We start from the raw sequence: 12,731 nt of genomic DNA, 5'->3' as shown, positions 1-12,731 counted from the left end.
GGTTTTATGCCAGGCTGATTGATTGGCTTGAAAACACTTGATATTTGGAGAAGTATGGAGTGTTTTTAGGCCAATCAATCACAATGCGGGTGCTTTGAGCTTCTTACCCAGACGGTTATATTCCGTCTGGGGTTAACGCGTAGCCATTACACAATCCTTTGCCCCGATAGGGTAAGTGAGTGCAACTTTGGAATAAATAACCCAAGAATCTCTATCTATGACCGACTGATGCCTATGGGCATCCGGTATCTGGAAACTTATTCGTTCTTCCTAGGTTATTTTGGTCAGACGGCTATGAGTTGACCAATTTGGTCGTTCAATTTTTGCCGTCTGCATGGGTAGAACCGACAAATAGTCCGTTCTCTGCAACGATTGCACCCGGAGGGGTGTCGCCGGACGCCTTTGTCCATGTTGGGACAGGCGATTTTATAAAATGAGCAACCATCCGGCCATTTTGGCCTCTGGCCTTGTTTGAGACCGGTTGTATAGCCACTAAATGTTTTTGCGCTTAGTTTTTAGTCAGAGTATTGAATTTACACTAAGTATTGAACTTAGTTTTTAAAGCAAACGAGTCTGTCTGGGTATTACCCAGACGGACTGGCAAGTATTTGATCATACTAAGTATCAAACTTAGTTAGATAAATAGAGAATTCGTCTGAGTATTACCCAGGCGGATAGTCAGGCAGTTGAATAAACAAAGTATTAAAATTAAATAAACAAGAGATCCGAGTATTACCCAGGCGGATAAACAAATGTAACCTTCACTAAGTGTCTAACTTAGTTAGGTAAATGGGGAATCCGCCTGGATATTACCCGGAAGGATAATCAAACGATAACTCAATTTTGCAAACAAAGTCTGAATCTTCATTAATTGACTCACTGTTTACAAAAAGTTTACATTCTCAGAAGTAGTACTTTTTTAGATTGTCTACATTCCAAGTTCTAGGCAGGCGCCTGCCTTCTGGAGTTTCTAGGCGGTAGGTGCCATCCCTTACTTCTTCATAGATCCGGTAGGGGCCTTCCCAATTTAGAGTTAGCTTTCCCAGCTCATTGGCCCTACCGGTTGCCTCCATTTTCCGTAACACTAAGTCGTCAACTTTCAAAGGACGCTTGTGCACTCTCTTGTTATAGGCTCTGGTCATCCTCAGACGGTATATCTTATGGCGCAGGATGGCATTGCCCCTACACTCCGGGAGGGAGTCCAATGCCAGCCGCATGGCCTCCCAATTTGCCTCTTCATCATAGAGCAAAACTCTGAGAGTCGGCTCATAATGCTCAATAGGCAAAACGGCTTCAGCACCGTATACCATGAGAATTGGGGTTTCGCCGGTTTCCCCCTTCGCTGTTGTCTGGATGGCCCACAGGACATGGATTAATTCTTTTGCCCATAAGCCACCGGCTCTTTCTATTTTCTTTTTAATGCCGTCTGAGATGAGTTTGTTGAAGGCTTCAACTTGGCCGTTTGCTTGGGGCCGGCCAACAGATGCAAAATAGCTTGAGATCCCCTGATCTCCTTACCAAGTTTTTAGCTGAGGCGTCTCAAATTGAGGACCATTATCAAACACCATAGACATAGGTACCCCGTACCGGGTGATAATGTTCTTCCAAATGAAGGAAATTACGTCTGAGATCTTGATGTTTTTGACCGCCTCAACCTCCACCCAGTTGGTGAAGTAATCCACAGCCACCAAGATGTAGCGCTTTCCGCCTGGAGCAGGCGTGTAAGGATCTAGAATGTCCATTCCCCATTTTGCAAACGGGATTGGGCTGTGGATGGTCGTCAGATCAGTAGCCGGTCGGTGAATAAGTTTGCCAAATTTTTGGCACTTGTCACATTTCTTCACCAACTCTTTGGCGTCTGCCTCAAGAGTGGGCCAAAAGTAATGTCGTCTGGCTCTGACGGCTAGGGACCTGCCGCCTATATGAGAGGCGCAGAATCCCGAGTGTAAGTCTTCGAGAACTTCCTTCCCCTTTTCTGGGGTGACACACTTCAACAGGGGTTTAAGAAATCCTGCTTTGAAGAGTTCTCCATTTCTCAACTCGAAGCTTGCGGCTCGCTTTTTCAGGACGGCTACTTCCTGTGGTGAATCAGGGAGTGTGCCGTCTGAAAGGTAAGCCCGGATGGCATCCATCCAAGTGGAGTCTCGGTCTAAGGTTCCAATGGGCTCTTCATGTATTCTTCTTTTTTCAAGAACTTCCCAAAAAACCGACCGAGGAGTATCACAGCAGGCGGTTGAAGCTAATTTGGACAAGGCATCCGCCTGGTTGTTATCTGACCTGGGCACTTGATTCAGACGGAATTCCTCAAGTGCCCCAGTCTCTTCCTTGACTGCCTGAAGATATTTGATCATAGCCGGATGAGTTGCCTCATATGTTCCCTCATACTGGCTAACGACCAACTGTGAATCAAAATAGGCGTCAATCTTCATTGCCCCTGCCGCCTTACACATGCGGATTCCAGCTAGCAGGGCTTCATATTATGCCTCATTATTTGAGGCTTGAAAATTAAAACGTAGTGCATATTCAAATTTGCCCCCTCTGGGGACTCATATACAATTCCTGCACCACAGTCGTTCTTTGTTGAGCTTCCGTCTACATACACTTTCCAAACCTGGTCAAGATTTTCCGGTTGCACCGGTCGGGTCATTTCAACAATGAAGTCGGCAAACGCCTGACCTTTCACTGCTTTCCTAGGTTCAAAAGTGATTTCAAGACTTTGCATTTCAATAGCCCATTTCAACATTCTTCCGGATGACTCCAGGGTAGACATTGGCCGCTTGAGGGGCTGGTCGGTGTAGATTACCACCAGATGAGCCAGGAAGTATGGCTTCAATTTCTTGAAAGCCATATACAGGGCAAGGCCAAATTTTTCTACCATGGGGTACCGGAGCTCAGCATTTTTTAAGACATGGCTAATGAAATAGACCGGAAGCTGAACACCGTCTCTTTCAGCAAGGAGAACGGCACTGAGGGCATGATTTGAGACAGCTAAGTACATGTATAACACCTCTTTAAGCAATAGACTAACAAGTCTTAGCAAAGAGTGGAGGTGTTCTTTCAGCCGTTGAAAGGCCGCCTCAGCCTCATCCCCCCATTCAAATCTAGTTTTCTTCCTGATTGTCTGGAATAAGTAAGGCATTTGTCACCTGACCGGCTGAGGAATCTTCCCAGAGCGGCCAGGCAACTTGTTAGTCTCTGTGCTTCCTTGACGGTGCGGGGTGACTTCATGTCAATCATCGCCTGTATCTTCTCAGGGTTAGCCTCTATCCCCCTTTGATCAATCAGGAATCCGAGAAACTTCCCAGACTCAACACCAAAGACGCATTTCTTAGGATTTAACATGACCTTATGTCGCCTGAGTGTGGTGAAGGTTTCTCGGATATCAGCAAGGTGATCCGTCTGCTGTTTGGATTTGACTATCATGTCATCAATGTATGCCTCTACATTCCTCCCAATTTGATTAACAAAGACAGTGTTAATCATCCGTTAGAATGTAGCCGGCGCATTTTTCAAGCCAAACGGCATCACCGTGTAACAGAATAGCCCCTGATCAGTGACGAAGGCCGTCTTTTCTTGATCTTTCTTCCATAAGGACCACATTGGCCACCCAGTCGGGAAAATTACAAGGCCAAATGAACCTGGCGTCTAGCAGCTTTTTGAATTCGACAGCTACCGCCTGACTTCTTTCCTCGCCGTGGTTTTTTTTCTTTTGCCGGATGGGCTTCTTTTTGGGGTCCACGGCGAGTTTGTGGACAGCGAGATCCGGGCTGACGTCTGGCATCTCTTCCACTTCAAAGGCAAAGATGTCTTTGAATTCCTTCAGCAGAAGGTGCAAGTTTGCACCCAAAGTAGAATGAGCAACCGTCCCAACCTTAACCTCCACCAGTGATTGCTATTTTTTCTCCTTCTTCACCTCCACCAGCAGAGGTGCCTTTCTTTTCTTACCGGCTGCTGGTGGGGCGGGTGCTGGATCATCATCCTTGACATTGTCAAGGTCTATTGGTTCCTGGACACTTGGGGTTATAGTGTCCCTGACGGCTGAGAGGTAGCACTCCCGAGCCGTCTTCTGATCCCCATTCAGGGAACCAACAGTGCCATCATCCTTCTCATACTTGATGAGCATGAGAGATGGGATGATTACTGTCTTGGCTACGTTGAGGGTTGGCCGGCCTAAAATAATGTTGTAGGCGGTCAGCTCCTCAACGACCAAGAATATGACGACAATATGTCGTCCCTGGCCTTTCTCCCCCAGCCGGATGGGTAAATCAATTCTTCCGGTTGGGTAGACCATCCCACCCCCAAAACCAACCAAGGGGTGGGTGACCGGATGCATGCTGCTGATATTGTATTTCAGCTTCTGCAAGCACCGGAGTTTGATGATGTATGATGAGCTGTCGGTGTCAATAAGGATTCTTCCAACCAGCTGGTTGGCAACCTTACATTCAATGACCACCGGGTCATCATGCGGGCGGTGGACGCTTCCCCTGTCCTTCTCAGTGATTAAGACGTCTGGGAAGGAGAAGCTGGCTTCCGCCTGCTCATCATCATCTTTTTCCATCTTTCGAAGATGGCTCTTGGTGCCCCCGATGGTAGGGCCACCACATGAAAACCCGCCTGCTATAGTGTAGACCGGCTCCTTGTTGGTATCCAAACTACTAGCAGGCTGGGGGTAGTCTTGGAGGACTGACCCTTGTTTTTCTTTTTTTCCCCGGCTGGGGACTTGGAAATATAGGACTTCAGCATCCCCTTGTCAGCCAGACGGTCCAACGTCCGCTATAGGCTGAAGCAGTCGTTGGTGTCATGGCCAACTTCCTCATGATATTGGCAAAATTTATTTTTGTTCCTGGATTAAACGGAACTTTTCATTGGATTCGGCTTCTCAAGGGACAGTCGGTCCTTTATCTCCATGAGGATGGAGTTGCAGTCCTTGTTAAACTCGTAATTTGGGACGTACGATTTAAATTCTTTCTTCTTCTTCTCGGACGGCTGGTCAGAGTCACTAACCGCCCAGACCTCTTTTTTCTTCTTGCTTTCTTCTTTCTTTTTTGCCGGCTGAGCAGGCCGGTTGTCTCTCTGCTTGTTAGACTTCTTAGAGTCCAACTGGCTACCAGGCGAGCAGAGGTCGGTCGCTTGAATGTAGCTTTCCGCCTCCCTCAGGGCCGCCTGTAGGATGAAAGCCCCTTTTCTGACTAGGTAGAACTTAAAGGTTGACCCGTCTCTCAAACCTTTAAAAAAGTCTGTAAAAGCTACCTCATCAGACAGTCCCTGAATCTGAATTCTTATCAGGTTGAACCACCTGACATATGAGCGCAGCCCTTCTCTCTCTCCCTGCTTAACAGTGCTCAAATCAAGGCTTGTTTTCTTAGCAAGGATGTTCATTGAGAAGTTGGAAGCAAACAGGAAGGCAAGCTTCGTGAAGCTGTCTATGGACCCGGCTGGCAGGTTGCCAAACCATTATTGGGCAATGCCCTTCAATGTAGTCGGGAAGCATCGACACCAAGTGGCATCATCCAACCTCTGCAGATACATGAGGTTGGTGTAAGCCATGAGGTGGTCTTCCGGATTGGTGGTACCATCATAGGTACCAACCAACACATTCTTAACCTTGGCCGGCTGAGCCGCCTCGGTTATATCCCGAGTGAACGCAGAAGGTTGTTGACCCAGGCGCAGCAGGCGAAGCTGCCAGTCTAATGGCTGGACATTTGGATACGCCGCCTGACCCCCAAAGAAGGCCGGCTGCATGAAGTGAGGAGGATTCTGCCCGTAAGCCTGAGTAGGCACATACGGGACGGCTCCAATCATATGAGGGCCAGAATGGACGGTATTACCGCCTGTCTGGCTCTCATGCAAGGAGGGTGCACTCCCTGCAGAGATGTTGTTTAAGCTGTCTGGAAAGTTCAACGTTGAAGCCGACTCAGACAGCGATTGGTTTCTCTTCCGGTTAATAATCTCCCGGGCATCAAGAGTTGATTTTTTACTTCTCACCGGCTTCTGAGGCCGGCGAGTGTTATTGGTGTTCCCTCCAGGAAGGAGAATTTTTTACCAATCAATGGTCCCGGCTGCCTTCTCCTTTGGATGGGGAGTGGGCTGCCGGTTTCTGACTGACTTCCCCTTCTCTGGAAGAGTCTTCTTCGCCGACTGACCTTTACTTGGGCCAGCCCTGCTTTTGGTGATCAGCTCTGTAATTTCACCCTTGAAACACGTCATAAAACTCATGAGTTGGTCTCGGGTGACAGGGGCTGATCCAGCTGCCGTTTAGGTTGCCCCTTTTGGCTGCCCTAGGGGGTCTGCTCGAACCCGCCTGGGAAGCACCCCGCTTCAGAGTGTCACTGGGCCGGATGCGTTTAGTTCTGAGAGAGCCGTCTCCGGCTGTAAAAGTTTCGACCTGAGGATCTTCATCCTCATGGTCTGTAAAAACTTCTGGGTCTTCACCCAGACGGTTAGGAGGTGGTACAGACTCTTGAACCATCTTCGAGGTACTCTCCCCACAGACGGCGCCAAATGTTTTGGGTGTTTTTGTCCCTTGGGAGAGTTACAACACAAAGGCTGAACCGCAGTGAGTTGTACCTGCAAAACAAACGGAGACACCGGTTGGGTGGTGCTCCGCCTCCGACGCACAAGTCAGTAACTTGAAACGGAAGAGAACGGAAATTTAGATGGGTATCAGCTCGGATTCCTAGCTCAGGTCTTTCTTTGATGTAAGAGAATAAGGGTGTAATTAATGATTCAATGTGTCCCCCAAAGTGGGGAAATATCTCCCTATTTATAGGGTCGTTGGAAAATGCGCCCCTATCTAGGTCACTTGACCTAGATTTTAGTGGGGTGCGCCGTTTTACGGCGTGCTTAGGAATCTGGGCCTTTGAAGGCCGCCATTTTGGAAACATATCTGAGGGCGCCAAGTGTCAAGAGGATGTTGAGCCACATGGGACATCCTAAGCTCGACACGTGGCGACCTCTCATTGGTCCACGTGTCTAGGGTAAAAATACCCTAAACAAACACCTTTAACCAACATTATTGTTCGGGTTGAGTATTTAATCTTTGGAGTGCATACATCCATGTTCTATCCAATTCATTTCATAAACTAATCCATTTCCTAGCTCATTTCTCTAAACCATTACTTGTTTTCCACTTTTCGTGTCCACATCGCAAAACCAAGAGAAACTGAATTTTTTGCGTAATAATTTTGATCCAATTTTTATTTTTTTGGATAGGCCTTTAAATAAGATTTCCAACCATATATCATAAGCTCAATTCCGATTTAAAACGAAGAAGATATGAGTAAAACACAAAACTCGGCCCAAAACCGACACCCTTCTACTAAAACGGGCATATATTAAAATTTAAAAATGATTTTCACCTGATTCTAATTGGGTTGGAAAGTAGACTTGATAATATTTCCAATGATATATTATATGCCTTATGCCGAGTTACGGATCAAAATTTATCGTAGTTAAAACAACATAACTGCCGCGTCACGGGGCCTTGTACAGTGTCACAGCAGTCTATACCGTGTCGCGGTACACATACCATGACACAGTTCTTTTCCGCATGCTTATTCCACCGTGACACGGTGTATTGTACCATGCCGCGATGGGCTTTGCCGTGTCGCGGTATTCTTTGCCGTGTCACGGTCGTTATTTCCGCATTTTCACGTGCTTATTTCACCGTGATACGATGTACTGTACGGTGCCACGGTGGGCATTCCCGTGTCGCGGTATTCTTTTCTATGTCACGGTACAAATACCATGACACGGTATTGCTTCGTGTTTTATCCGCGTAATCCTTAAACGCGTTTATCCTGTGAGGTTTGTTTCTGTCCCGCGTCACACCAAATTACCCCTCATCACACTAAAGTGTACCGTGTCACTGCATACTTTACCGTGTCGCGGAGTGCTTTGTCATGTCGCGACAAATTTTTATAGGGATTTTATCATTTTAGGGTTTCGTGTGTTCCCGCTACTCATTTTCCCTATAAATACCCCCCTCCTTTCTACAGTTCAGGGCATCAAATGCTTATCTCTTCCTCTCTTATATACCAAAAATCATTCTCTTCTCTCTCTCTCTCTCTCTCTCTCTCTCTCTCTCTCTCTTTCTCTCTCTCATGTTCTAAGCCTTAAACCCATATTTCTAATTACATCATTCTTCCCTTAAGTATTCTAAGGAGTCCATACTTAATCCGAGGCTCCGTCCTAAAACCAAGGCGTGAAAGGTATAATTGACTGAGGATTTGGACCAAATCAACTCTACATTTATTTAATTTAATTTTTATTTGATTAATATTTTTTTTATTGAAGTTACTAACAATTATTCATGATATATCAATTAAAAAGAACGCGCGTAATGTGAGTAATTAATTTACTCTTTTTTTTATTATTTTTTATATATATTACTAGTATCATGATTAAGTTTATTTATATTTGATTTGACTAACGCTATTATTGTTAAATTGCTTCTAACATTAATGTTTATTCTATTAATATTTATAGATCACCGTATTCCATGTTTAAAGGGAATATGTAATTGAAAATAACGCCTAATAAGATAATTTGGACGACCAGTTTAGGTTCCTTTTTAATCTTGTTATTAAATCAAATGGTCACGATATTTTAGAATTATATGTTGCATTAATATTCAACAAATTTAGTATAATAATATTTTGGAGCAAATTGAACATATTTTTTGTACGCAATTGAGATCGCAGGATTCACTTTTAACTATAAGAATCGAGTAGAGGCCAATACGGGCGAATGTGACTCCATGACTCACTTCGTACCATCATCCCCGACCCTCCTTTCGTGGTTCTGAACCATATGGAGTTAGTAATCTCATGGATTATGAATAGGGTGTAACCTTCATAGGTCAATCGTTGTTGCCTATCGTTGTCCCTTATTCGTTGTTGCCTTAAATGATCCGTGAACGGTTTACAATTTCCTTAAAAACTAGTTAGCGGCTCCCTACTTTCCTTGTCCCTAATCGTATATGTCAATTCCCACTTTCTATCACAACGCCTACAATTTGGCGACTCCACTGGGGAGGATTCTTGGTTATTTATCGATTTGAGTGATCGGTATTTAATTAAGATGAGTGAATGAGACTTGAAAGATTCTTGAAAATATTCCTGTGATTAAATTAGCCTTTTTACATATGCATAGATGTTTTAACGTAATATTTCAGGTCTATTCTGTAGGAAAAATTGGGTAACTTGGTCGTGAACGAAGAAAATAGGGGCACCACTTATAAGTGACTTTTATGTCACTTTTAGGGTATTTTTATGCTTATTTTCCGATTTAGTTTCTAATATTTTTCCCTGGTTTTATATTTTATTTCGCTTATTTTCTTATTTTCCTTATTCGTTCTCTATTTTGAGTATTTTTACATTTTTATTAGTTTTTAGTTTATTTTTGTAGTTTTAGTTAATAATTTCCCTCTTCTCTCGTTTAATTTATTTTCATTTAGTTTCTAGTTAGTTTTATTTTATTTTATTTTATTTCATTTAATTTTATTATTTCTTTAGTTTTAGTATTTTATTTTACTTTATTTGTCTAATTTTATTTTATTTTATCTTTCGATTCTCCCTCGTGTTTCGTTGTTTGTGTAGGTGAATGTCCGAGTTAAGGCGCGTGTTACAATTTAAAGTCAAGTTTTGAGCTTTGGTGTTTGGTCAGATTCAAGAATTAGCACATCAAACTCCTTGCGCAAATAAGCTGCTGCCCCTAAGTTGTTGCCCTCTTAACCTTCACTCCACCATCACCTAAACCTACACCACACTCTTTTCACATCACTTCCCCTGCTCACGCAAACCACCTCACACTCCCCTGCTCCCCTACTTTCCACAACACCAACAGCAACAACAACAAACACACACCATCAGTTCACCCATTTCATCCACCTCTCGCAACCCCACAACCACCACCAATCTTAGCCTCCTCTGCCGCCAAAACCGCCAGCAACAATCCCAATACGAAATAGCCCAATTTAGCCCCAATTCGATTGGATCTACTCACGGCCGCGTAGCACTGTCAGAAGGCGCAGAAATGGAGTCCAAAATCAAAGTTGAGGCAGTAGCATCTGCGCGACCTCTGCGCGATGTCTTCACGGGCGCGCAAATGTGGGTTCAATCACGAGCTTCTCACGTGAGTTTAATGAAATTGAACGGCCACGATTCCTTCAATTAATCCAAAGGCAGATAATTTGGTGATGCTAGATGATGATAATGTTGATGAACGGTGATGATGGTTGTTTGGATGATGGTTGATGATAAAATGAGAGCAGCCAAGATCGAAAAGGAAGGAGGGGGATCTGATGGTTCGGGGTTTGGGGGAATTGGGGATTTTTGTTTTCTTTTCCTTTTTATTTTTTTTAGTTTTGTTATTTTAGTTATTTTAATTAGTTTTATTTCTTTTTAATTTCTTTTATTTTATTTTAAGCCTTGTAATATAAATACCCCTTTTAGGTTTATTCTCTCGTAACTCTTGATATTTTTTTTTATCTTAGATTAGATTAGTTTTAGCCTCTTTTATTTTCTCTCTCTTAGGGTTAGATTAAGATTTTCTCTCTCTAGTTTAGGAGTAGTTTAGAGAGACAAAGCTTGGTTTTCCATGGAGTTTTTGAGAGGTTGAAGAAGCAACTTTGTGGAACTTCTCATCTATTCAATGAGCATTTTCTAAATTTCTCTCAACTTTATTGCTTTGCTTAATTCTTAGTTTTTGCTTTTTGTTTGTTGATTTGAGTAGATTAATTAGTTTGTTTGTTTGATCTTGTTTTATTCTTATTTTTCCTTGTTTTCCATGTCAATCTTCATTATGTTAGCTTAGGTCTTGTTCTAGGGAATTGGATGAAGTTTATATTAACGAATTGAATGACTGATTGTGATTAGTATGAAATTGTTTCTTGATTATTGTGTATGATTGATGCTTTTATGGATTAGAATCCTTCTAGCTAATCGATCCTATGCTCTTAATTGTGCTTTCAAGCAATTGTGCGAGAGTGAGTTGGTTGAGAGCCCTAAATTCTTCCATATCTTTTCTAGGCTAGTTGCACGAGAGTAAATTAGTTTAGTAGGATAATTAACATGATTAATTGTGCGAGAGTGAGTTAAATGTGTTGATGTTCCTAATCGAGGTCATTTTCATCTAATTGTATGATGTTGTTGAATGTATTGATGTAATTGGATTCACTTTCCCTAGTTTTAGTTATTTGCTCTTAATAGTATTTGGTTTAATCTCTCTCTATCTCACAACCTTTCCTACTAGTCTAATTTGCACAAATTGATACACTTAGTATTCGTGGTTCGACCCTTTACTTGCCACTAACTAGTTTAGTGTAAGTTTAGGTATTATAAATTATTAATTTGATTAGGGTAGTAGCTTAACGACCTATCTAACCCTCGATCAAATTTTGGCGCCATTGTCGGGGACTAAGGCGTTTATTAGTTTGTGTTGATTAGATTAGCTAGTGTTTTGGGTGTTTTTGTCCCTCGGGAGAGTTACAACACAAAGACTGATCCGGCGTGAGCTGTACCTGTAAAACAAACGGAGACACCGGTTGGGTGATGCTCCGCCTCTGACGAACAAGTTAGTAACTTGAAAGGAGAGAAAAAGGTGCGGAAATTTAGGTGGGTATCTGCTCGGATTCCAAGCTCAGATGTCTCTATCACAGGGACAGTTTGTAATAAATGGAAAAACGTGCCCTCCAAAAGAGGGAAATCTTCCTATTTATAGGGTCCTTGGGATTTGTGCCCCTGATTAGGTCACTGAACCCTAATCATTGGTGGGTTGCGCCGCTTTGCGGCTTTCTCAGGATTTGGGCATGAAGGCCTCCATTTTCCCCCTAACTTCTAGAGTGGCACGTGTCAGGCAGGGATTGGTCCACTTTGGGCCAACCTGCGGCTGACACGTGTCATCCTCTGATTGGACCACGTGGCGGGGTAAAATTACCCTAAACATTTTCCCCTCATAGAGGTGACACATGTCACGCTCCGATTGGTGGTAATTTTACCATCAAGGTGTAACCGTGCGCCTTCCGAGTAAATTACGGGAATGCCCCTGTATTTACCCTCTATATATAGCCGTTCACCCTCGTCATTTTGTACGTTTACAAAAAAAATTTAAGAGAATCAACTTTGAGAGAGCAGAAGTCATCCGTTTGAGTCAGGCACTAGCAAGAAAGCTCGTTCTTCATCAACCCAGCCGGACCCGTCCATCTTCAGATATCACATCTAAAGGTACCGTCTCTGCCTCTCTCAGCTCTTTTTCTTGTTTCACCGCTTTTACATATTTCTTGCAATAAATGGAAGCATCACCAACACACACGGCACATCCTAGGTTAGAGTCCAGCCGGTCACCAGGGACGGCTGAGTCTAGGACTGGGAGTGTCGTCTCGGGGTGTTGGGACCACCCTTTGCCTTGGATTCCGACCATTTATGTGTCTGTGCAGGACACAATGGCTCGGACTATGCAGACGGCCACAGATCCAAACTACAGAAGCGAGGGCTTAGGCGGCCAAACGCCTGAGGGATAAACTTCTGGTCAGAAAAACCATACGGCTCTGGATAGATCCCCTCCGCGTGCCCCATCAACTCCCGCAGATTCCTTTTTGGAATAGTGCGACCAAGGCGGCGATGAGGCCGCCTCAGCTCCTTTGACCCAAAATGAGGAGGAGACGGAAAGCGACAGCTCCGCCTCCACCTTTGAGAGCAGCGACGACCTGCCCCCGCTTGAGGATAGCGAGG

The sequence above is a fragment of the Chenopodium quinoa genome, unplaced genomic scaffold (genome assembly GCF_001683475.1).
Source record: "Chenopodium quinoa cultivar QQ74 unplaced genomic scaffold, ASM168347v1, whole genome shotgun sequence".
Taxonomy (NCBI): domain Eukaryota; kingdom Viridiplantae; phylum Streptophyta; class Magnoliopsida; order Caryophyllales; family Amaranthaceae; genus Chenopodium; species Chenopodium quinoa.
This window is presented reverse-complemented; position numbering follows the sequence as displayed.